The 25,406-nt window shown below is 40.4% G+C and overlaps 1 protein-coding gene and 1 pseudogene across 4 annotated transcripts in view; one reads left to right on the forward strand and one right to left on the reverse strand.

Annotated features, from left to right (window-relative positions):
• Nucleotides 1-2,580: 2,580 nt before the first annotated feature.
• On the reverse strand, nt 2,581-2,920 carry LOC132826152 (large ribosomal subunit protein eL36-like; annotated as a pseudogene).
• Nucleotides 2,921-7,177: 4,257 nt separating this feature from the next.
• znf462 (zinc finger protein 462) overlaps nt 7,178-25,406 on the forward strand; it is a 110,185-nt gene continuing 91,956 nt past the window's right edge. For all 4 annotated transcript variants that reach the window (XM_060839832.1, XM_060839849.1, XM_060839858.1 and 1 more), the window contains exons 1-2: nt 7,178-7,541; nt 7,661-7,827. The gene's annotated coding sequence lies outside the window, so the exon portion shown is untranslated. The remainder of the gene's footprint in view (nt 7,542-7,660; nt 7,828-25,406) is intronic.

Here is a 25,406-nt window from a genome sequence, read left to right on the forward strand (position 1 = left end):
TAAATAATGGAACTCTAAACCGGTGAGCCTAACATTGATGGTGAGCAAGTTGTTGGAGGGAATCTTGGGGGACAGAATTTACGTGGATTTGGAAAGGCAAGGACTGATTAAGGATAGCTGGCATGACTTTGTGTGTGGGAAATAATGTCTCACAAACCTGACTGAGTTTTTTGAAGAAGTTATAAAGAAGATTAATGAGGGCAGTGTGGTGGATGTGATCAAAATGGACTTCTGTAAGGCGTTTGACAAGTTTCCGCATGGGAGACTGGTTAGCAAGGTTAGATCTCATGGAATACAGGGAGAACTAGCCATTTGGATATAGAACTGGCTAAAAGGTAGAAGACAGAGGGTGGTGATGGAGGATTGATTTTCAGACTAGTGATGTGCCACAAGGATCGGTGCTGGGTCGACAACCTTTCATCATTTTTATGATTTGGATGCGAGCATAAGAGGAACAGCTAGTAAGTTTGCAGATGAACCAAAATTGGTGGTGTAGTGAACAATGAAGGTTCCCCGAGTGTACAACAAGATCTTGATCAGATGGCCCAATGGGCTGAGGAGTGGCAGATAGAGTTTAATTTAGATAAATAAGAGGTGCTGCATTTTGGAAAGGCAAATCAGAGCATGACTTATACACTTAATGGTAAGGTCCTAGGGAGTGTTGCTGAACAGTGAGACCTTGGAGTGCAGGTTTGTAGTTCCTTGAAAGTAGAGTCGCAGGTAGATAGAATAGTGAAGAAAGCATTTGGTACGCTTTCCTTTTTCGGTCAGGCATTGATTATAGGAGTTGGGAGGTCATGCTGTGGTTGTACAGGACATTGGTTAGCCGTTTTTGGAATATTGTGAGCAATTCTGGTCTCCTTCCTATTGGAAGGATGTTGTGAAACTTGAAAAAGATCAGAAAGGATTTACAAGGATGTTGCCAGGGTTGGAGGATTTGAGCTATAGAGAGAGGCTGAGTAGGCTGTGGCTGTTTTCCCTGGAGTGTCAGAGGCTGAGGGGTGATCTTATAGAGGTTTATAAAATCATGAGGGGCATGGATAGGATAAATAGACAAAGTGTATCCCCTGGGATGGGGGAGTCCAGAACTAAAGGGCATAGATTTTGGGTGAGAGGGGAAAGATATAAAATGGAACTAAGGGGTAATGTTTTCACACAGAAGGTGGTGCATGTATGGAATGAGGAAGAAGGCCAGAGGTAGTGGTAGAGGCTGGTACAATTACAGCATTTAAAAGGCATCTGGATGGTAATATGAATAGGAAGGGTTTAGAGGGATATGGGCCAATTGCTGGCAAATGGGACGAGATTAAGAATCACACAACCAGATTATAGTCCAATAGGTTTATTTGGAAGCACTAACTTTCAGAGCACCACTCCTTCATCAGGTGGTTGTGGTTGATCAGGTGACAACTACCTGATGAAGGAGCAGCATTCCAAAAGCTAGTGCCAAATAAACCTGTTGGACTATGACCTGGTGTTGTGTGATTTTTAACTTTGTATACCCCAGTCCAACACTGGCACCTCCAAATCGGGACTAGATTAAGTTGGGATGTTTGGTCGGCATGGATGCGTTGGACCAAAAGGTCTGTTTCTGAGCTGTACATCTCTATGACTCTGTCTACACTTTCCAACCTCTTACCATTTAAGAAATAAGGTGTGATCAGAGTGATAGACCTTGGGATCAAGGCTACACTCGACCAAGAGTGGCACCAAGGAGGCCTAGCAACATTAGAATCAATGGGTATTGGGGGCAAACTCTCCAGTGGTTGGAGTCATATCTGGCATGTCGTAAAATGGTCATGTTTTTTGAGATCAGCATCTCAGCTCCAGAATATCTCTGCAGGACTTCTCCAACCATCTTCAGCTGCTTCATCAATGATCTTCCCTCTACCATAAGATTAGAGGTGGGCAGATTTGCCTATGATTGCACTATTTTTAGCATCATTCGTGACTCCTCAGATATCTCATAGTACCTTCTGAATCCACCCCATTTCCACTTAGAAGGACAAGGGTGACATGCACATGGGAACATCACGGCCTGTAAGTTCCCCTCTAAGCCACTGACCATCCTGACTTGGAAATATACCGTTGTACCTTCACTGTCCTTCCCTGGGTCAAAATGCTGGAATTTCCTCCCTAAGGACATTGTGGGTCAACTTACAGCATATGGACTGCAGCAGTTCAAGAAACAGCTCACCACCACCTTCTGAAGGGTAACTGGAGACGGGCAAAGAATCCTGGCCAACCAGCTATTTCTGCATCTCACAAATGAATAAAAAATAAAATGCAGATCTGTTCCTGCTACAAAGTGAATAACCTCACATTTTGCCCAAATTATCTTCCATTTTCCACGCTCTTGCCACCCAGTAAGTCTGCCCAAATCCTCCTGAAACCACTTTACACCTTCCTCATACTTCATATTCCCCTGCTTAGCATTACATCAACTGCAAATTTGGAAATATTACATTTGGTCCCCATGTCGAAATCATGATGTACATTGTGAACAGCTAGCATCCAAGGACTGATCTTTGTAGCACCGCACTAGTCACAGCTGCTGTTGAAAACGTTTTTAATATAACTTTAAGAATTTAAATTGTAACAACGTTCTGTAGAATAATCTTTCTTTGCAGCTGCCTTTCTCATTGCTACCAGCACATTGCTGAATTTTTCTCTGTTCCTCTTCACATGGACATGAGAACTAACTCTCTTATTGATGAATTTGAGCGCACACTTATCTTTGGAGACTTTCAGAAATTCCATTAGACACATTTGATAGGGAGGAAAATCATAGTCCTCAGGAATCCTAATAAACTTAGTGTGCTTGCTTTGGTGCCCTTTTCTACTGTCTTGGGCTAGTCTGTTTCTTGGTGTCAGGGTGACCTTTATGCAGGTCAATTGCCATAGGACATCGGATTGCCATTTTTACAGCTCACAGCCTGCCAGTGAGAATGACCCATTCTCTGTTAGCCAATCCTTAATCCATATCAGTATATCATCCCACATACTTTAGTTTTGTCCTAACCCTCTAAGCCTTTTGAAAATTGAAATATACTGCATGTATTCATTTCCCTTTATTGATACTTTTAGTGACATCCTCAAAAATATCTCCAACAATTTAATCAAAATTGCAAAAATCTATGCTTACACTGCCCGATCAGATCATTTTTAAAAATCCAACTCTCCACTTATCATGTCCTTTTGATACATTCTAGTATTTTCCCTTTTACAGATACTGACTTAAGTCTGACGGGTCTGTTGTTCTTTGGTTTCTCTCTTGCTCTATTCTTAAATAGTGGAGTGACATTTACTAGCTTCCAATCTGCAGAAATCATTTCAGAATCAATGGAATTTTAGATTGTCAATGAATTGACTATCTCCACGGCCACCTCCTTCAACACTCTGGGACATAGATGATCAAGTCATGGGATTTAACAGCTTTCAACCCCATTTATTTCTCTCTTACAATCTAATTACTAATTCTAACTTCCTTCAATTTTCATTCTTCCTAACATTACCAGGTATCATCCCAAAGGACCCACTGCCATAGTCAAAGAAAGAAAAAGTGACAAGGTGCACATACTCTCCTGTGGCCCTTCCCAGTTTCTTTACTGTTTATACCCTTTCCTCTTCCAACCTCCTGTACTTCTTCCTCTCCCTATGGTTTTCCTCATTCTCCCATGATTCCCCCATTCCCTCTCCTTCCACTATTCTGTATTCTCCTTCTCTCCCTTTCCTTTCCCACTGCTGCCCCATTCTCTCCTGTATTTTCCTTGCTATTTTCTTCTCTCTTGCCTTCAGCTGCCTGGTCCTTAAAGTCTAGAATTCCCTCCCTCTCCACTTCTCTGCCTTGCTTTCTTCCTCAAGGTGTTCCTAAAAATCTAACTCTTTGACTAAGCTTTTGATCCCTTGCATTTATGGCTTAGAGACAATTTTGTTTAATAACACTACTGTCAAGCGCCTTTGATCATTTTATGATATTAATGATGCTAATGATATACAAGTTGTACAATTGAGAAATGAATAAAGTTAAAATAGGATCAAACTTTTCCTTGTAACTTGAGTAGACTTCAGAAAAGCCTTGTTCAAAATGGCAAAGCTTTTGGGCCACAGGAATACAATGGGGTCATTCAGCCCCTCAAAACTGTTCCACCATTCTATTAGTTTGTGATTTATATCTATGTCAACCCCACTTATCCTCTTGAGCCAAACCTCTCAATATCCTTACTCAACAAAAATCTGTTGAGGAGAAGAAAGTGAGCTCTGCAGACATTGGAGATCAGATTCAAACAGTGTGGCGCTGGAAAATCACAGCAGGTCAGGCAGCATCCGTGGAGCTGGAGAGTTGACGTTTCGGGCATAGCTCTTCATCATGTTGTGTTTTTTTCAGTGCCACACTTTTTGAAAAATCTATTGATCTCAATTTTGAAAATTTAAATTGACATCCAGCTTTCACAGTGGGAGAGTTCTAGATTTCTAATGCCTTTTCTGCGAGAAAAAGCTTCCTGTCACAATTCTAAATTGTCTTTTTCCTTGTTTGGATTTCCCCTCCAGAGGACATAATATATCTGTATCTACAGTAATATGACTCTTTAGCAGTTTAACATCAGACTACCCACAATCCTTTCAAATTTAAAAGATCCCAAGTCTATTCTACATGACCTGTCCTCAAAAACTATCTCATTGCATCTTAGCATTAGGCTGGTGAATCTACACTACTTTCAAAATATCTTTCCTGAGTTTTGGTAACTGGAACTGAACACAATTTTCCATGTAGTATCTAACCATGTCTTTGTGGAACACAATAAGCATTTTGAATTACAATTGCATTAAGGTACATTTCAATACTTCATTGATGCATTTCATTTTTTAAACCTGGTGTCAAAGTAATCAGTAGCACCTATGTTTTATTATTGGTGTGTAAAATAAAGTTTGAGAAAACATGTATGAGAAAAATTGAGAAAAGGTGTATGAGAAGGTTTGTGAAAGCGTGTGAGAGAGAATGAGTATACAAATGTGCATGTATTTGAGCCTATGTCTCTGTGTGTGGGAGTTTATTAATGGATGACTGGGTGCCATTGAATGATTGTGAATTAGTACAAGTGAGTCAAATGGACATTGACAAATTTGTGCAATGAATGGAGAAGTGGCGGATGAGGTTCAAATGCAGAGAGATGTGAGGTGATGCAAATTAGTCAGAACAATTTTGAAAGACAATACAAAATAGAATATATAATTCTAAAGAGGCTGCAGGAGCAGAGAAACTTGGTGTGTAAGTGTACAGATCATTGGCAGGACAGGTGGAAATCACAGTTAATAAAGCATATGGTGTTTTCAGTTTTATTAATTGGAGCATGGAATACAAGAGCAGGGAAGTGATGTTGATCTTGTATAGAATTGTTAGACCTCAGCTGGAGTATTGTGAATGGTTGTGGGCACCACATTATAGGAAAGATGCGAATGCATTGGAGAGAGTAAAGAAGGGACTTGCAGGAATGGTTCCAGGATGAGAAACTTCAGTTGAGGATAGATTGAAGAAGTTAGGACTGTTGTCCTTGGAGATGAGAAGGGTGAGAGGACATTTGATAGAGATTTCAAAATCATGAGTGAGCTGGATGGAAAGGGAGAAGGTAAACCTGCTGACAAAAAAAAGGACAAAGATTTAGAGTGATGTGCAAAAGAAGCAAGAATGATGTGAGGAAAAAAAACCTTTTCACACAATGGGCAATTATGGTTTGGAGTGGACCATCTGGAAATGTGGTGGAGACAGTTTCAACTGAAAGATTCAAGCAGGCATTGGATAATTATTTGGATAGAAATAGTGTGCATGAAGATGGGGTAAAGACAGGACATTAGAACTACGTAAAAGAACAGGTGCAGGTACGATGGGCAGAATGGCCTCTTTCTGCAAATCTATGCTTCTGAGTGAATTGCGAGGATAAATGAGTGTGAATGTGTTTGTGTGCTTCGGTGTATGTTAGTTTGAGTGTGTCTGAATATGTGTGAATTTGAAACGAGTGTGTGAATTCAAGCGTGTGTGAATGTGATTGAGTGAATGCCAGTGCTGTGAACATGTCTTCGTGCAAATGTGTGCGGATGAGTGCATGTAAAGGGAGCGGGGCCACACCTCTTTTCATCTTTCGAGGGTATATTAAATACCTTGATATTTTTATCTCAGATATGGATCTCCTCATCCAGCACCAAATCTAAATCTGGAGAAAAACCACAACCTTAGCACTTTTTTTCAGTAAGGTGGAAGAAAGAAAAAATGAAACACCAGGGAGAAATTGAGCTCTGAAGAATTGCTACGATTGTCAGATGGAATTTTTCTTATGCACCATTTGAAGACATTGTCTTGTGTTCTTTCTTCCAGTAATCTCAGATTCATCTCATGTGCATAGCTTCAAAGCTCCCAAAGCCTTTCTTGCATTCCCCCGCCCGCTCCCAACCCCCAGCCTGAACCTAGTATTTAGATCACAAGCTGCCTTAAGGTCAGTTGCTTTACAACTTAGCAGCCGCAGCAGATTAGATCCCAGTAGCGTCTGGCTCTGCCGCTGCTGCTGCCGCCGCCGTACAATACAACCTCTTCCCTTGTTTACTCGCTAAGATTAATGCTCTCAAGCTTCTCTCTCCCCCTACAAAGCAGCGTTTTTATCTGCTATCCTGACAGGGCAGTGAAGGGGAAGGAAGGTTGAAAGGTGGATTGCAGCTTAACGTCCAAGGCATTTTTAGCCTGGAAAATACCAGAGTTGGAACAGGACCTACTCAATTTATCTCTCTGGGCAGCGCCTTACGTCACAGACTAGTTCACTTTTCAAGGAGGGAAGGGAAATTAAAGAGTATCTCTGTAAAAGTTTCATTTTTAAAGAGGTGAAATGTCACCTTTGGACATGCGAGGAACTTTCCCCGGACCATGTTAATTTAACAAAATACAAAGGTGACCGAGGATCTTCCCAATTTAGAACAATCCTAGAACTTTGCAGCTTTGTGCTATCAAAGCAATTATTCATGCGGGAGATACAGAACTTTAATTTATATTTTCCTTCCCAATAATTAATGTGTGTTAACCCCTCCTCACTCCTTTCCTCCCAAATTGGGTTCAAGTGATTGTCCCTGGCACCTGTTAGATTGGCATTTTGCCCGGGGAAGCCTTCTTCTTCTCTCCCCCCTGTGGCTGGTCTGCTCAACTCTCAACCTCCCCCACACCAGCGCTTTGTCATCAACTTTTTTTTTCAATTCCCTCTCTCTCTGCCTTCTCTCTTTTTTTTCTCTCTCTCCCTTTCCTGCTAAAGTGCCCGTCACAGATCAGGTCATCTGCAGTTTTAGCAGCAAAAGAGGGGGGGAGATAAAAAAAAAGGGAGCTGGAGCGGTTGGAGGTGGTGGTGGGGGGAGGACGAGGAATGAGAGAGATGGCGATCTTGTAAGATCCCTGCAGACAAACCCATGAAGGAGGAACTTTCAACACAAGAGCAGAGAGCGAGAAAAGAGAAAGAGTCGAGGAGCTTTGGGCTCGCAACCGGAGAAGGACATCTTGCTCCTTGTTTGTAAGTGAATGCTGCCGGGATAAGACTGCTCCTCCAAGTTGCCAGTGCTTATTAATGAGAGCCGGGCTTGCATTGCATGTCTCTGTGTTGTATTAATGTGTGACTCTGCCTTTCTCCAGTGGTGGGGGTGGCTAGTGCTTGCGAGGGAAAGCAGCTCTGGAGGACTAGGAGCGCAGCCAGAGCCACATCTTTTCAACATTTCTCAACATTCCCTCTTCCCCTTGCATGGATCTTGTGCTTTCCTGGAAGAAGGAGGGTCCCTCAAGACATTGTGGCCGTGCAAGAGGTGAGTGGTCTCTTTGTTCCTTTGTTTTTTTGAATGTTTCTCGTGGCTCCCCTTTGAGTTGAGAAGAGAAAGTGCTTCTCTCTCTCTCTCTCTCTGAGCTAGCGCAGAAGCCATTACATCGGGAGCTTTTGCTTTATTTGGCTGGTGTGTTTTGTTTTGAGGAGCAGCCTGAAAACATGCTAGCGTTCTCTCCATGAAAGCCCCATAGCTGCTGTGCAGCTGGTCTCAGGTCTAGACACAAAGGCAGCGACAGCAGCAGCCAGGGCTGCAAACCATTGCACTTCCTCATAGGCCACCTCCCCCACTCCCTCCTGCTCTTAGTCTCTTTCCTCTTCTAAATGTGCCTCAGACATGCATGACTTCCTCTCCTCTTGAAGGTCTATCTCGCTTTAGCTTGAATTACAAGGTTTCTTTTGTTGTTGAATGTGTCGTGGAGATCTCCCTTCCTCGCCATGAGGGTCCATAGGAATGACTCCTCCTCTAGCCTGATGTGAAGCCATTTTTTTAAAAATCAGCTCCAGGGAGTGAGTTGTGTGTGAAGGAAGAACGACTGCTTGGTCTTTAGATGTTACTGCCACTGGAAGCGCCAGAGATCCCTCTTGCATTCAGGTAGGCCCATAGCATTGTCCTTCACACAGAGAGAGAAAAAAACAGAAAATGGTGGAGAAAGAAATTGTTCTCAGCCCTGCAATCTGGAGGAGACCTTGGTAAGGGAGAGGTTATTTTACAAAGTGCTCTCCAATTTGATTTAGTTGTGACACCAAGTTCTGTTGATCTGTTTCTGTGACCATGCTAAATCTTTTAAAGCATTTTATTTTGGATAATTTTGGAAATGTGCAATTCATTCTTCTTTGAAGGCAGATCCTTGCAGAGATAAGATGGACTAAAAGAGGAAGTGCAGTGTGTGGTGGTCGTTGCATGTATCTTCTGAAATCTCAAGCAGAGAGAATTGAAACACATCTGGAATTAGACAGTGCATTTCTGAGAACCTCATTTATTGAACAGAATTATTTTTTAGCTTTGTATTCAACTACAATTGAGCAATGTTCTGTAGACATTTGAAGGTGTTGCTTCCATGGTTTGATGAATTTAAAGTTTTTGTTTAAAGTACTATAGTCCAAATTGAATGGGATTTTTGTTTTACGTATGCTTCTAGCCTAGCCAATGTGTCCTTGTATTAGAAATTAAAATAATGTGATCATAGATAATCATTAAATAAATGATCTTGTACCTTGTCTCAATGGGGAAAAATGTATATATCAAAATGATTTGCAGAAAAAAATTGAAATTATTTATTATTTGACAAAAATGTATTGAGAAGCAATGATGCCAAAACACGAATGCCTTTGCGTTGTCAGTCATGTTGTGGTGTCCTTTTAACATAACTATAGGGAGGTTGCTTATGATCTGGGATTTTTTTTGCAAGTAGCTTAATTCTTCTTGTGTTTTGAGGGGAGACTTGTTAATAGAATGGGGAATTGGGAGATGTGGTCCTACTCTTGTATCTGATTAGTTCCTTTTTGCTATGTTATTATGGTTGCTTAGATCTTGAAATACAGTAGTCACATAAGAATAGGAGTAGGCTTCTGGCATCTCCTTCTCTTCAGTTGATTGAAGATTCTGTGGGCGATTTCCCAAGACACGTTGAGCTTAACTGCCCATAGTACCTTCCTGTGTAAAATTAGTATAACGAGATTGTGAAAATGTTGGTTTTTCTCATTGGATCTTCCTTCAAGGTAGCCATTGTGTAGAGATTTTGCCAGTTTCAGTGTGATGACTGTGAGATTTCCGGCAGAAATGTGAGTACTTTCTGTGGTGGTGTCATTCAGAAAGAAGACCTGATTTAATTGAAGAGTCAAACATTCTGCAGGGTTTTTACAAATTATCTTAAGAATTTGAGTAAATGTTTGGTTATCATGTTTTTGAGTAAATGCCACCCAATTATGTTGTTTCTTTCAAATTGTCTTAATTTCCAACACTGCTTAGTTAAGAAATTAAATAAAAATTGCTTTTTATGACTTGATAGTCTTTTGAAGCAATGTAGGAAGGCCCACAATAGGTAAGGTAGTTCTCTCCCCATTGCACAATCTAGTTCTGCTTTTAGGCATCAAATTGAGTGTGCTGGCCTGTCTCTTGGAACACTGGTTTCTGGACTACCATTGTGTTTACTAGTTAGAAATGTTTTGGTATAAGTTAAATCTTTGTTTTGCTGAAACAGTGTGGAACATCCAGAGTAGTTAATTATATACCTGATTTCTGTGCATTTGCGTGTGGGGGTTTGAGGTAGACTTTTACATGCATGTTCTTGAAGGATGGGGACTGTTTTCAGAATGATGACTGGCATTTTAAGATGTCTTCTGGAAACAGTGGAGACCTGGCTGTCAGAGGCTTGGCATTATTTTGCAGGGCATGAATGCTGAAGGTTTTCATTTGAAGATTGGGAGTGCATTAAAACTTCCAGAGCCTTGAACATTACAGGTGCTGTTGATCTATAATATCCTTGTAATTTAAAGATGCACAAGTAATATCAGTAACAAAAGAATACATTCTCATGTACTTTTGCAACATTTGTGCAACTTCCATCTTTTTGCACAGGAACCTGAAGTTTGGAAGCACCTTGAAGATAGGAAATTTTAACTAAGCTAAGTGACAGGATAGACTTTATCCGAGAGATGTTTGGACACCATTCATCTTTTTTTTAGCACAAAACTAAAGTTTGGGATAATTTGCAAGCAATAAGATTTTTGAGTAGCTCCAATTCTGTAACTTTTCTGTCAAACTCCATTTTATTCTGAAACACATGTCCTGTCTTGTGAACAAAGGAAGTCATGAGATCTGACTAAAATGGAGTATTGCTCACTTCTAAAATGCAGTGGTCATTTCCTTCTGAGTTTTTAGGATTTTCCACATTTTGCTCTTTGAATGTTGGCTTTCAGTTTGCAAACATGTATATGTGGGTTACAGATACTTTATGAAAAGCAGTTGCTCTTAAAAGGCTTATTCTAACTCTCAATTGAGGTAACTGAGATAGTACGAAAAATTCCAAATAGACAAGATGTAACTGACTATGTTATTAGTGATGCCAACCTGTTTTATTTCTAAAAGTGGTTTTTGTTTGTTGTTTAGTGCAAGTGCAAACTGTAATGCCCATAGCCTTTTCACATTGCTTGGAATCCTCTCTATACCATTTAATTTGCTTTTTACAATTTCGACTCTACACCTACTTGACATTCTCAGCACTTGAGTTTAAATATATATAAGTTAGAATTATGTTCTAATAGAGGGCGACCCTGTTAATCTATACCAAATGCCACTTTTGTGTAGTAATCAAGAGGTATTCAGGAACATCAGTCTTGGAAGAGGTGAACTTTTCAAAGTTTATTTTACATCCATCTTCAATAGACAGACAATTTTAGGAATTCTAACAGTGGTAGTGGTAGATGGCAAGAAAATGTAAAATTTGTTTATCTGAACACAGAAGGAGAAAGGTTCTACGCTGAGGATCTGGTGAAACAGGGACACAGTATGTAGGTCCCAGTGGGATTTTGAGTCATTTGATTGATTGTTGTATCCATGCGCTGGACTGTTTAACAATGAGTTACTCTTCATTCCATGAATTAATGTTTTGGGTGCGTTCCAATGAACTTAGCACAAGATGGTGGCTGAGGCTGTCTTCAAATGTAGCCTTTTGAGATCTGTAATGGCTGTCACCTTATTGTGCTTCCTTAGTGCTCCTGCATATATAGGCAATGGTCTCATTCTGCTTACTGGGACTGTCAACAGAATGTCTGTTATGCTCGGCTCGTGAAATGCCTCAATGTTAGATTAAATTGATGTAAAGAAAGATATGTCTTCAAGTTGTGTGCAAGCTGGCTAAAGTATTACAATATGTTTCCCGTGAAATAATGGACATGGGTTATTTTTGCGCAACTAGAGATTTTAATAGTTTTTAGGATTAGAGGTCATCAGATTTTGGTTCTATTTGGAGATGAAGGCTTAGTCAAAATTGCAGAATGCTGAATCAGCCAATGTGGTCAATGTTTTGACGGATAATGGTTGAAAGGTTGTAGTGGGAGTTGCAGAATGTCAAGTGTATATTGTTTAATTTGCCATTGTTATCGAAAATACTCATCATCCAGGCAAATGCTTTTGTCAGAAAAACAGAGAAAAAACAGCCTTTGTTTTTGGCAGTGCACTTTGCAAAGAGTTTGGCTTTGTTGTCAGACCTCAAAGAATGTTTGCTATTTTGCTTTTATTTCACCTTACAAAATGTTGCTGTGCACTCTAACATTTTGAGATTCATTCCTTCCTAATTTAAATGAACAGTAGTTGGTAGTTATTCTGTCACTTGAATGGTGCACAGAAATGTTTAATTCCAGCTGTCTTTTACACTCAAAATAATTAATGAAAAAAAACCACATTGAGAGAATTTCCAGGTGACCAGATGGACTTTCCTTTTTGGTATATGCCTGGTTTTATTTAAGATTTGAGATGATGAGTTTGTAGGCGAGCATTGAATTCCCCTTGATAATTAACCCCTTTCCTATATTTGATCTACGTTTTCTCATTGATTAATAAGCACCAATGCAATCAACTCTTATGAAAGGATAATGCTCAGAAAGGGTTAAAAATGTGGAAAGAGTCATGATTAGGAAATTCCATTATGGTGTATGACTGCTTTTTCCTATTATATGCCTGGGCTAATCTGAGAGGGAACTGTTCTTTAGATAACGATTGTTGATTAGAGAGACCAGCAGAAGATTAAATAATGGTGCAGCTCAAGTTTATAAAAGGTTTGCCCTGTAGAGAAGAGTTCCAGGTAAACATGACATCATTTGCTTTTTGAAAAAAAGCTCCATGTTGTGTGGCAGCTCAAAGAATGTTCCAGTAAATAGAAGCTGGTATCCTTTCCAAGATTAAAGGCTTGGAGTTCTACAGCAACAGCATCCAGGATTAAATAATCTTGATCTGAGAAAGTATATTTATTCAAAGTAAACATCTCCTATCAAATATGGGTGCTCCTAGAATTCAAACTTCTGAGAGTGTTGGTGCAAATGTGGAGTTAATGTTCTTGCTAAATTCAGTCAGGATTGTGCAGACTGTAACCTGATGTACATATGTGGTATTGTGCAAACTTCTGAAGTGCAGGAGCAAAAATGAGGAGCAACCAAATCTTGTCAAACTGGATTCCAAATATTTGGAGGTCTGCCAATAGGAATCTTGTTTTGTTTGATAGAAGCAGAAAATGGCGATTGAGACTTAACTAGAAAGCTGCAGTCTTCCATGGAGGAATTGAGTCTGCTAAGTACAAACCTGGCTGTATTTTAGATCTCCACTTGTCCTTATTTGTGTAACAGAAGGTAAAATGTGAAGTAATCTGCTTTCATCTGCAAGTCCACACAACGAGCTTTACATGACCTGCCCCTTTAAAGGAAATAATGGGATTGATGATTGATGTCACTTGCTGAGAGAGCACCCAGTGGATATTGACTCTGAAAGAAGATAGCGTCTGGGTAATCTATGCTGTCCTACATTTTACTCAAGGTTGCAAAAAAAAAATGCTTTGCATTTTGACTTTCCAAAGTGGATAGGGCAGGCATACTGAGATTTTGATAAAGAACTCGTGGGATCTAACATGTGCATTGTGGTCGTGTTCAATGCCTTTCTTTTAAAAAGAGATCTGCATCTGGAGAGTTGCAAAATGGGGCCTCTGATCTGCAAAGCTAGCAAGCCTGCTGCCAGAGTTGTGACGCAGAAGATAAAACTGTTGGGCAGCAGCAGCTGGGGGGTGGGTCCACATAGAAGGATGTAGTGTCTACATGAAGAACTTGGCTTGGCAGAAAGCAGGCAGCCATTTCATCTCAGCAGATTATAATTTTGGTTGCTAAGGGAGTTTGAAGCTAGCACCAAAAGGAAAATGTAGAATGAGGTTAGCTTTAGAACCTTCAAGAATCTTTTTAAAAAAAAAACACCTGGTAAAACTGTCCAAATTTGATGGTTTTTTTTCTGAGAGAAAAAAAATCCCCTCATGAAAGAGCCATTTCATTTAGTCACCCTTTTTCCCCCTCCTCTCTCTGAACCATTTCCTTTCTTTGCACTGACTTAGGACTAATAAAACTACAGAATTTTAATAAGAAATATATCCACTGGGGGAACAGCCACAGTAGTAGTTGTGCTTTTTGAAAGATCTGATCTGTTGGTGCATTATTGTCCAGTTAACCCTTAATTTGTTTGTTCCCAACTTACTAAACCTAAGTAAGATCCAGTCAATAAGTAAGATCCTGGTGGGCCACTTCTGTAATATTGAGATTGATGCGCGAAGTATTCCTTGGATCAACGTTTTTTTTTAAAAACAAAGCTGGGACGAGCAAACAATGGTGAGCAGTTTGTGCAAAATGTGGTTAAACCTAATTTGAGGAAGTATCTTCCTGAAACAGTAGTAGGGAGTGGAATACAATTAGAGAACAGTTGAGAAAGAATAATTAAAGCTCTTATCTTCAGATCCCATATTTTATCTAGCGAATGTGCTGGTGGAATTGTTCAAAGTTCAGGTGCTGGCTGGTGATTTGCATGCAGCATAGTAAATGTGTTCAGCTTCACAGACTTGCTTGAAATGTGTAGTGCATGCGGAATAGTTATTGAGTCGCACTGCCTAGCTTGTAGATGGAGCACTGGACAGAATATTTTATCTATCTGTGAAAAGGAGCTGGATGGGTGCTATCAAACCATTACAGTATTAATCTACCCGATGGAAGGCAATGTTTGCTCAACCTTAACTGCATTTACTTTTATTATCATTATTGGGAACTGTAAAAGGTTAGGGGTAGGTGTGTAATTTTAGGAAATGCTGATATTGGTGATTTCTATCCTTTGTATTATTTAAATGTAGATCTTAAGCCACGTTGTCAAAAGTGTCAGATTAGTGGCCCAGAGGCACCAAATTTGACACAATCATTAATGTAATTAGCATTTACTTGTGGAAATATAAATACTTGTCTATAGGTGTAAAAAGTGTCACCCAGGTAAATGCATTGCATTTTGAAGATAAGGCTGGAAGGTTGGGGATAAAGTGGGACAGGGAGAGGAGGAGGAGGAAGAGGAGTGAAGTGTTCTTTGTTCTGACATTGGATCTGCATTGGCAGAGCAAGTCATGATCCCAGCTATCTGTGCTTTGTTCCAACTTGCTCACTGTTCTCACTTCTTTATTAATTAACCTTTGATTAGTGCAAGACCTTTATCTGTAGATGTTGATGCGTCAGACAGGACTAAACGAATAAACGTATGGGGAATATTTTTGATCAGTTTGGAGAGTTTATTTAAAAATAGAACTGCATGAGATCGCTCTAAAAACCCTGCGATTGATGCAAAGAGGGACCAGTTTCCTGAGAAGTGCTCAAGAAAACATATCAAAACCTTTTTAAGAAAATATTTCATACAGGCTCAGTTTACAGAACAGTGGCTGCCTTATGCTTATTTTGCAATGTGTTTGGAAGATTCTGTACCTAGAGAACAGAACAGGTTTCTCCGAGTGCTAGGTTTAAGAGTTGAAAAATTCCTCTTTGCCTGAAATCTTAGAACCTGACTTCTTGCCTGGGGACCTTCAGTTTTATAGCATATCTGTCAGGGCAAGCAAGCGTTCTTCTCTTTTCTGTACTGACCGTTTTCAAATTGGCTGCAACACTGAAGGGAATCTTCCAGTGTCAGACAAGTACAGATGTAAACCATTTGGCTCTTCTTTTCTGCGTTGGCTCTTTGAGCAAGCTATCTAATTGGTCTCATTCCCACTGCCCATTCCCCATAGCCCTGCAAATATTCTCCCTTGCAAATATTTAAAATAAGAAGGGTTTTGAATATTTATGTGTGTGTGAGAAGCTTTACATTTTATATGGAAAATGTAGAGAGAGTTGTTTAAAATTTGCTTTTACCTTTAATCTGTCAGGGTTTCCAAAGGAAACAGTGCCTATGAAATTCAGAAGAATGCTTGTGGAACTGTTCTTGTTTGGCAGTGAGCATGGTAGATGTTTGGTACACAAGTGTTGGTTGTTTTAAAGATCTTTGTCCTTATTAAATTGTCAGAATGACGTGTACATGAGCAGCATTATTGCTGTAATGTGAAGCACAGCAATAAATTCCATCTATGTTGGACAAAGGGAGACTATTGTGAATTGCTAATGCATTATTAAAAATTTGTCATGTGGGCTATGATTCACTCCATTGAAGTGCTCAAGTATTAGGGATCATGGTTTAAAATTATGGGCACGTGTAAAGGGGAAGTGAAGTGGAAAGTTTGCACCCACAACACCATTGTTAGAGTGCGTGAACAGGAGACCTTTTGTCAGGGAGCGCCATTTTGAGATAGTTTTATATGTTCATGGAGATGGGGATTGAGCAAGTTAGTGGGACATGTGTGTGAGGGCGATTGAGGGATATACTGAGAAGATGTGTGGATGGGATTGATTGGTTAAAATGATTCTGCTTTGTCATATCCCCATCGATTTAGTTTAAAGATGAGCTTTTTGCAGATGGAACAGCACCCTTTTTTTAAATTTAATTTCTCCCTGTGACATGGCAATAGGGAGAGGTTAGTATGTGGTCTGGAACTCTTCCACATGGGGATGTTGCAAGATGATTTAAGGCTTGGTGATCAATCTGCTTTGTAGTGAGAGTTTGATATCATTTCTAAATGAAACTGTGTCAGGACCTGCCTCATAAGAGTGCTCCTTAGCTTGAAGCTAATGTTGAACTTGATAAATGGACACTTGCTAAATGAAATGTGTAGTGTTGCAAAAATTTCATAGTTTTAATTTTTTTAAACAAAGTTTTACGTGTTTTTAAAATACTTTTTTTCAAATGGATCAAATTGTGCAAACGAAATCCAAGCATTTATTGATTATGTGTGGAGGTTAGAATTGTTCTTTTTAAAGTATGTGAAGATTTAATGAAGATGTTGGTGGTGTAAGTAGAGGAGAAATGGTTTCAAGTGGGAGGAAGGTTAAGTAACCATTGAACACTGAGATGGAGCAGGCAATTTATTTTTGTGCAATGAGTCGTAGTCTGTGAACAAACAACAGAAAATGGGGCTCATCTTGTATGGGCTTAATGTCTTGCTGCACTTCGTGATTATCTCAATTTAGAAACTGTGTACAGAACAGCCATTCCCAAACCACTGGTCACAACCCCTAATGGGGTCAGGAGCCTTGAGGCACCAGTGAGGAGCATGGTGAGGATTTATCTTACAACGTGGTGACAAACAATCCAGACTCCATTTGGCTGCCTCCTACAGACAGGAGGTCTGAACATTCTACAGGCTCAGCCTTGAGATGGCTGCTTCAACAAACAGTCAGCACCTGAAGGAGCTGAGCATTTTAGAGCCCTAGAGAAGAGAAACTGGTGTAAAGTTTGAACAACTGCAAATGTGTTGCTGGTCAAAGCACAGCAGGCCAGGCAGCATCTCAGGAATAGAGAGCAGGATCTCATGTTGATGGTAAAAAGGATTCCTGACCTGAGATGTGCAGCAGTAAGAGTGAGCTCAGAACATTATGGAGCTGGAAAATTGGTCTCTCCAAGGAAGTTACAGAATGCATTGGGTGCTGATGGTCTGTAGGAGCGGTTTAACTGGACGGCGAACAGATATCAGAGAATCCGCAAGTAAAGTTGAAATCCACGTTGGGGAATGGGAAAGCTTTGAAAAATGAAGAAGTTTCAAGGACTGAGCAAACTAGGAGTAAGCAAAGTATCTCAGGTTCAATGCTACTACCATTGCAATCAAAGGTAGAGAAACAGGAGGCTGGAAGAATGCAGCAAGTCAGGCAGCACCAGGAGGTGAAGAAGTCAACATTTCAGGTGTAACTGCAATCAAGCATCAAGGAACATAGAATTTAAAGGGACAGTAAAGGACACTTTCAGTACTGTATGCAACCTGGTCGCCCAGTTGTAGGAAGGATATTATTCAATTGGAAAGAGTGCAGAAAAGACTTAGAGATGTTACCAGAACTGGAAGGTTTGAGTTATAAGGAGAGGTTGGATAGCTGGGATGTTTTTCACTACAGCGTAGAAGGCTGAGGGGTGACCTTACAGAGGTTTACAAAATCACGAAGGGCACAGATAAGGTGAATAGCAAAGGTCTTTTTACAAGAGTGGGGAAGTTCAAAATGAGAGGGCATATTTTTAAAGTGAGGAGAAAGGTTTAAGAGGCACCTGAGGGGTGATGTTTACACCCTACACGCAGAGGGTGGTGCTTATATGGAATGAACTGCCAGAGGAAGTGGTCGCTGAAGGTAAAGTTATAACATAAAAAATACATTTGGAGAGGTAGATGAATAAGAAAGGTTTAGAGGGATATGGGCCAAATGCAAACAATTGGGACCCATTGAGTTTGGAAAACCTGGTCATCGTGAAAGAGTTGGACCAAAGTGTCTGTTTCCATGTTATATGACTCTGACTCAGTGATGTAACAGACCTGAGAATGTCGCAAATCTGTAATGAAAGGACAACTTCGAAGACTAAGCAGACCCAGAATCTAAGAAACAAATTAGGAGACTATTTTGGCGACAGGCAGGAGGTCCCATTAGTTAAAAACCACAGTAAAGTGGAGAAGGATTTATTTAAATAGCTCACATTGGGATGTATCCATGATAAAATAGTGAAAGCAATGGGAATTAGAGTTTTGATCTGCAGTCAGCAGGATGCATCAAGGGAAACATTGGAAGGAACGGGAGTCATCATGGAGGTGTGAAGAGAGAATTCATTTGGTAAAGTTGTTAAGTGAATGGGAATTGTTGTCGAAGCTGCTAAGGAAATGGAATTGTTTTAGGTTGCAAGTAGCAGGGTTCACTTGGAGAACCTGCAAAAAGACAGGATTCCTCCATTTCTCTCTCACAAACACAGGAAAACCCTAAAGTATAACAATAGATAACAGCATTGCTATAATGGTAAAGTCACCATTGTTACAGAGGATCATAGAACTGCTCTCTTGCTAGAGAGAAATGATTGATGGTGACGTTAACCTGAGCTTCACCAATTGAGAATGAGGTTGACTAAGTTGGACCTTCATGGTCACCTCAGCAAATACAGGAATTGAACCCATGGTGTGCTGTCATTCTGCATTGAAAACCTGCCGTCCAGCAAGCTAAGCTAATCAAACCCCCAACTACAAAATTAATAGCACTTAACCAAGGAAGGCAATCAGTTTAGGTAGACATGACAGCAGAGATGATTTAATTTCAAAATTGAGTCAAATAGAACTCAGAATCGGACATTGGAGAAAACAATGTTTAAAATGCAGAATTGGTTCCAACTAGATACAGAATCAAAAGCTGAACAGGTAAACTATCTTTTATGTATATTTGAGTAAAGCTGATGGCATTATGGCTTGCCAAAGTGTTTAAAAAAAAGCGACTGATACTTTGAGGTCCTGAAAGCCTTCAACTATTACTGAAACAAATAAAATTACTAAAACATCTCACTTCCAGAAAACATGCTGAAATAGTACACAGGCGAAAGTGAGGACTGCAGATGCTGGAGATTAGAGTCAAGAGTGTGGTGCTGGCAAAACACAGCAGGTCAGGCAGCATCTTAGGAGCAGGAAAATCGATGTTTCGGGCAAAAGCGATTCATCAGGGCTTTTGCCCGATATGTCGATTTTCCTTCTCCTCTGATGCTGCCTGATTTGTGTTTTTCCAGCACCACGTTCTCGACTCTGAAGTAGTACACAGTCACAGCACGGAAGAACCATAAGAGCTACAACAGGCTACAAAGGAAGAGAAGCAGAAGTAGTCCAATGTGAAATAGGTGATTGAGATCCAGCTTTTTGACAAGATGATATTTAATGTCAATAGTTGACTTGCTGATTTTAAGCTTGATTCCAGTATGAAGTCATTATTAGTGTGTCATGTTTGAAGAAACATTGTTTGCATCCTGTAGCATTACAACTGCATGGTCTTGAAGGTGTAGCACTTAAGTTTAAAAATACTCTGCTTCACAAGTTCATCGAACTGAGACATATGTACAAGTTCTTTGCTGTCATAAATGCGTTTTTTGACCTGGGCCTTCCTGAAATGGCAAAAGGAGTCACGTCACGTTAGCTGACGTCATGGAGCGACTGGTCAAGGACTTTGTTACTAAACAGCCAGTCACTGAAAAACCAGTCAAAGGATGACTGGACAAAATGTGATAGGGCTTCTTAGACTCCTGGTGGAACTCAAACCTAAGGAAAAATCCATTGACTTTTTTTTCATCCTGGCAGCACGTTGTAGACCTGTGACTGTTCTGGATTGGCGAGTATGTTTTCCAATGCAGTCAACTGAAGGGAGTTTGGGTTTCAAGAATCAAAGTTTGTGAAAACTCCTAAGCATCAGATATAAAATGAATAGTAAAGTTGAACTGAGATAACTGAGTGCAACACAGCTTGGATGAACAAATGTCGGTGACGGATTTAAGCTTGATATCTGATGCTGAAGTAATTTGGAAGTCACAACTTCAAACAGGGAATTCAACCTTTTTCGTAAATTCTCTCAGATACAAATCCTGCCACCTGGCAGATGGTGGAATTTAAATTCAATAAAAATTTGGCATTAAAGAGTCTGATGACCATGAAACCATTGTTGGGAAAACCCATCTGGTTCACTGATGCCCTTCATGGAAGGAAATTAGGATTAGGATCCCCACAGTGTGGAAACAGACCCTTCAGCCCAGCAAGTCCACACCGACCATTTGAAGAGTAACCCATCCAGACCCATTCCCCTATCACTCGACATTTCCCCCTGGGTATGCACCTAACCTACACTGTCCTGAAAACTATAGGCAACTTTAGCTTGACCAATTCACCTCCCCTGCACATCTTTGGACTGTGGGAGGAAACCGGAGCATGTGGAGGAAACCCACACAGATATGGGGAAAATGTGCAAACTCCAGACAGACAGTTGCCCGAGCGTGCAATCCAGCCTTGGTCCCTGGTGCTGCAAGGCAGCAGTGCTAACCACTGAGCCTCTGTGCTGCCCAAAATCTGCCATTTTTACCTGGACTGGCCTACGTGTGACCCAGACACACAACAAAATGGTTGACTCTCAGCTGCCCTCTGGGCAGTAAGTGCTGGCCCAGCCAGTGGCATCCAAATGAAAGAAAAAGAATAACAATTTGCTGGTACAGATTGAAGATGTGACACACACAACTCCATGGAAACCACTGGTGAGAGAGGGCGGCCCCATCTTCACTACTTCTAAGACAGTCAAAAAACAAAATTGCCCAGTTCAGAGATCAACGATAATATGGCGGGGAGAAAACAGTTGCCTGTTTCAACTGGGGCAGCTATCCTCTGTAAAGAAAATCCAAGAGATTGAAAGTGGTAAATGAATTACATACACAAATGTGTATAGCCATAATGGGGGAAATAAAGGTTGGGGAGGAGATGTTGTACAATGGTGAAAGAATCATTGCAAAGGAGTATTTTAAGCACCACCCACAATGAGACCACATAATGACTTGGAGAGAATTAGCTGAGGATCTTGAAGAATAAGATTTGCCAGCTGGTTCTTTAACAAAGTCTTTTAACAATGCCTATTAATGCAATTACACTGTTATTGTTGGCATTGATGACATGTCAAATCTTAGCCCATAATGTTTAGACTGATTCAGGTGAGAGTGCTACTCATTGGTGCACCACTAGTGTTTTTTTTTTGGAAAAGGGCAGTACAGTGCTTCAATGGTTAGCACTGCTGTCTCACAGCGTCAGGGACCCAGTTTGATTCCAACTTCGGGCAACTGTCTTTATGGAGCTTGCACATTCTCCCTGTGTCTGCGTGGGTTTCCTCCGGGTGCTCTGGTTTCCTGCCGTAGTCCAAAGGTGTGCAGGTTAGGTGGATTGACCATGCTAGATTGCCCATAGTGTCCAGAGATGTGTAGTTAAAGTGGGTTAACTGTTGTAAATGCAGGGTTATGAGGATAGGGATTAGGTCTGGGTGGGTGGTTTTTGGAGGGTTGGTGCAGACTCGATGGGCCAAATGGCCTGTTTCTGCAATTTAGAGGTTCTGCGATCACGATTGATTCTAAGTAAGTCAATGTACTTGCAGACCTCATTCTTTTAACGTCATCTGCATTGTTACGAAGAATGGACTGCATTATTTACCTGCAAAAAGTGGTGTAGCACTGTCCCCTCTGTGCCCTAACGTTTTAGGTTGAGGTTCCACCTGAACACAATTGATCAGTTCAATGCTAACCGTTCATTCCTGAACGGTTGTCCGAGGCTAACTTTCAGATTGGGCATCTAGCAGTGACTCTGCTTGTGCTCTCTTATGTGGGTGTAACAGATGAAACAAAGGAATATTGCACTTGGAAGAGAGAATATGCCATTTAGCCCTCTGAGCCTGCTCTGCCATTTGGTAAAATCATGGCTGATCTGGTGGTAGTCTCCACTCTTTAAATTCTTGTCTGTCCCCCCAGGAAGCGTCATTCATTTGTCGATCAAAATTCAATCTCAATCAACCTTGCATAAATTCAGTGACACAGCCCTGTTGTTTTCTGTGGAAGCGAATTCCACAGACTAACCATTCTGAAGAAAACAAATTATCTTAACCTCACCCTTAAAAGGGAGTTTCCTTCCATCCTCTTCTTTTTAAACTGTCACCTACTTCTTGTCAGATGCCATGCCACTATTTCCATGGAGATCAGGAGAGTACTCCTTAATGTCTTGATCAATATTTATCCCTCAACCAACATCACTAAATCATTTTGAAATCTGCAGTTGGCAAATTGACTGCCACGTTTCCTGTTTTATAACCATGATTATACTTCAACAGTGCTTCATTTGGTGTGGAGGGCTTTGAGATGTTCTGAAGTGCAAGGTGCTACAGAAATGTACATCTTAGGATATGAATCTTTTAAATGAAAATGACTAAGCTATCTTTCTAACAACGTGACAACCTTCTCTCCGTTATTTCTGTAGTGAAAAATATGCTTTTTTCACTTGGGCCATCTCAATGTGACACTTTACAAATTAAAATCTGATGGGTTCAGATCAGCTGTCTCATCTTATTGACAAGAAATTGACTTTTGGTTCAAATTGGCTTCACCAAAATGGCTCTTTTTTTTCTCCCAGTGCAGTCTGTAGCCCACACTCTTCTGTTTGAGGGATGTACTGTATGCAGTAGGAATGAGAGCCCTCTGAGGAAGTGCATTGCAATACAGTGCCTTTGTTTCCAGGAGTGCTCCCAAGTAATGGTAGTTATTTGCATTCCACATAGTGCGGTGTCTCACTGCTTCTCATCTGTATGCTGCTCCCGTCACACAGCATCTCGAGCCTGTGAACACAGACAATGCGCCATCACATTGTGCCATTTGAAGCTCTTTAAACCCTCGATGCATGTGAAGGTCCATTGTTGTGTTGTACCAGCTGACTCTGCACCTCGCAAACAGCACTGATGCTTTGTACCATCAGTTTCTATGGGAAGGGATCTTTGCATGATGTTCCTCTGGCAAACGCCATGTTCTTTAGAGTGTGAAGCACACTGATGAACTACTGATCCATTTCTCTGCATATATCTGCTCACTACTGTTATTTAAAATATTTAGTGTGAAGGTGTCAGACATGTGCTAACATGATGCATTGAATTTTTTTATCTTAGCTGTGGTTGTTGTTGAGACTTTTTGCTATAGATCATTTCTCTTATCCAGTCCAAAAGAACCAAGGGCTATTTTCCCAAAAAAAGACTGCTTTATGTAGTGAGTGGTTCAGATCCGGAATGAACCATCTGAGAGTGTGGTGGAAGCCAATTCAGTTGTAGCTCCCAGAAGATATTTAGATATTCACTTGTAACTCTGCAAATGTTTTGTTTCAGGGAAAAGGTGGGTGTGCGGGGCTAGCAGAATCACTCCTGCAGAGAGCCATGACAGGCAGAATGGCCTTCAACTATACTGTAACCATCCATGATTACACTGTTAATTCAGACCTCCAGCTTTTAAAGCAAAATTGCAGAACCATCTCGAGTTTTAACTGAGAGGATGAAATCTATTGAACTCAAGTGAAAATCTGACTATTGAACAATTCATATAGGACATTGTCAGGCAGGAAGCCTTCAGTAAGCTGAAAGGGTATATAATTTACCAATATATTTAAGTGGGAACAAAAAATCCTTTAGCAGCAAATTGCAAAATGAACCTTTCAAACATTTTGGTTTCTGAGGGAAGTGGGCACTGGAGTTTAAAGAGGGTGGTCTCCGCTTGGCAAAGTGCTTGTGCAAATTGGGGAAAATGCTCCATGATTTTACATGCTTTGCATGTGCCTATGTTAAGGTTTACAGGTGTAGCTGTGTGTGAGCTGCAAGCATGCCCCACCAAACGTACTTCTGAGATTTGAGCATATGTTTTATAATTTTTGCCTGAAAGAGAAATGTACTTTCTGGTCTGGAGAAATGCAACAAAAAAATCATTATAGTTTTTCAGTAGTCCGCGTTTGTTGTTGTTCTCAATGTGTTGCACTGGTGCATTCTGAAAGATTCATGGTTTGTTATTAAAACATCAAAGTAAATAGAGACAACTAGGACAACAATCTAAAGCAAAATGATACATGTTTGTGGAAGAATGGAACTGTGGGATGACCATCCCAAGATTTATTATAATCTGTAAATAACCAAAGGATGAGAAAAGAGCCTGGCAAAAGTATTGGTTTACATAAAGTTTGGTAGTACGATATCTAGGTTTGTAGCAGAAACTGTGATTGTTGAGATTGATTGAAAAACCAACATCATTATCAGATTTCCCACAGTGTGAATTACATAATTTAGTGGTCAGAGGAGAGGTGCTAGCCCAGTATAAAAACCAGTCCTTAGTTTCACTTACCCATAGTGGGCTACTATGTATAGAAAAAAAAAGATTAAAATCAACTTTTTTTTTTACTTAAAGAAACAGCTTAGCTTAGAATCTATTGCTGAGGAGGTGTAGTAAGACAGAGGTGGTGCACAGCAAATTTAATGTTGAATTTCAATTTTTTCTTCAACCATCTTGCCTTCCAGTGACTTGACCCCATCTAATTGCCAGTGTCCGAACTTTCACCAAATCACATTTCTCCATCTGCCCAAAGCTCACTGATCTGCAATGGTTCCTGCTGCAACAACCTCTGGATTTAAAAACAAAATCCTCATCCTTGCTTTCAAATCCCTCCTGAGGTGTTCGGTTTCCCTTTTTCTCTCTTTCACCACACTTCCAGTATTACAACTCTCCGATCTCTGTGGTACTCCAATTCAGGCCACTTGAGCATCTCAGATTTTAATCTTTCTACCGATTGGTGCCCTAGCCTTCAGCTGCCTGAGCTGTAAGTCTGGAATTTCCAGCCTAAACCTCTCCACCTAAATCTCTTTCTTTAAGGTGCTTCTTAAAACCTAACTCTTTAACCAAGATCACCAATCCCTAATATTTCCTTATGGTTCAATGGCAAAATTTGTCCAGTTATGTTGCCCTGAACAGCTTCAGATGTTTTATATTTGAAAGTACATTATACTGTTGAAATCAATCACAAAGAGTTTCTTTAACAAAGAGGTGTCGGGCAAATTGTATTTTTGGAAGGTGCAGGTAGGTAAATTCTTAATGTG

The sequence above is a fragment of the Hemiscyllium ocellatum genome, chromosome 2 (assembly GCF_020745735.1).
Source record: "Hemiscyllium ocellatum isolate sHemOce1 chromosome 2, sHemOce1.pat.X.cur, whole genome shotgun sequence".
NCBI classification, from domain to species: domain Eukaryota; kingdom Metazoa; phylum Chordata; class Chondrichthyes; order Orectolobiformes; family Hemiscylliidae; genus Hemiscyllium; species Hemiscyllium ocellatum.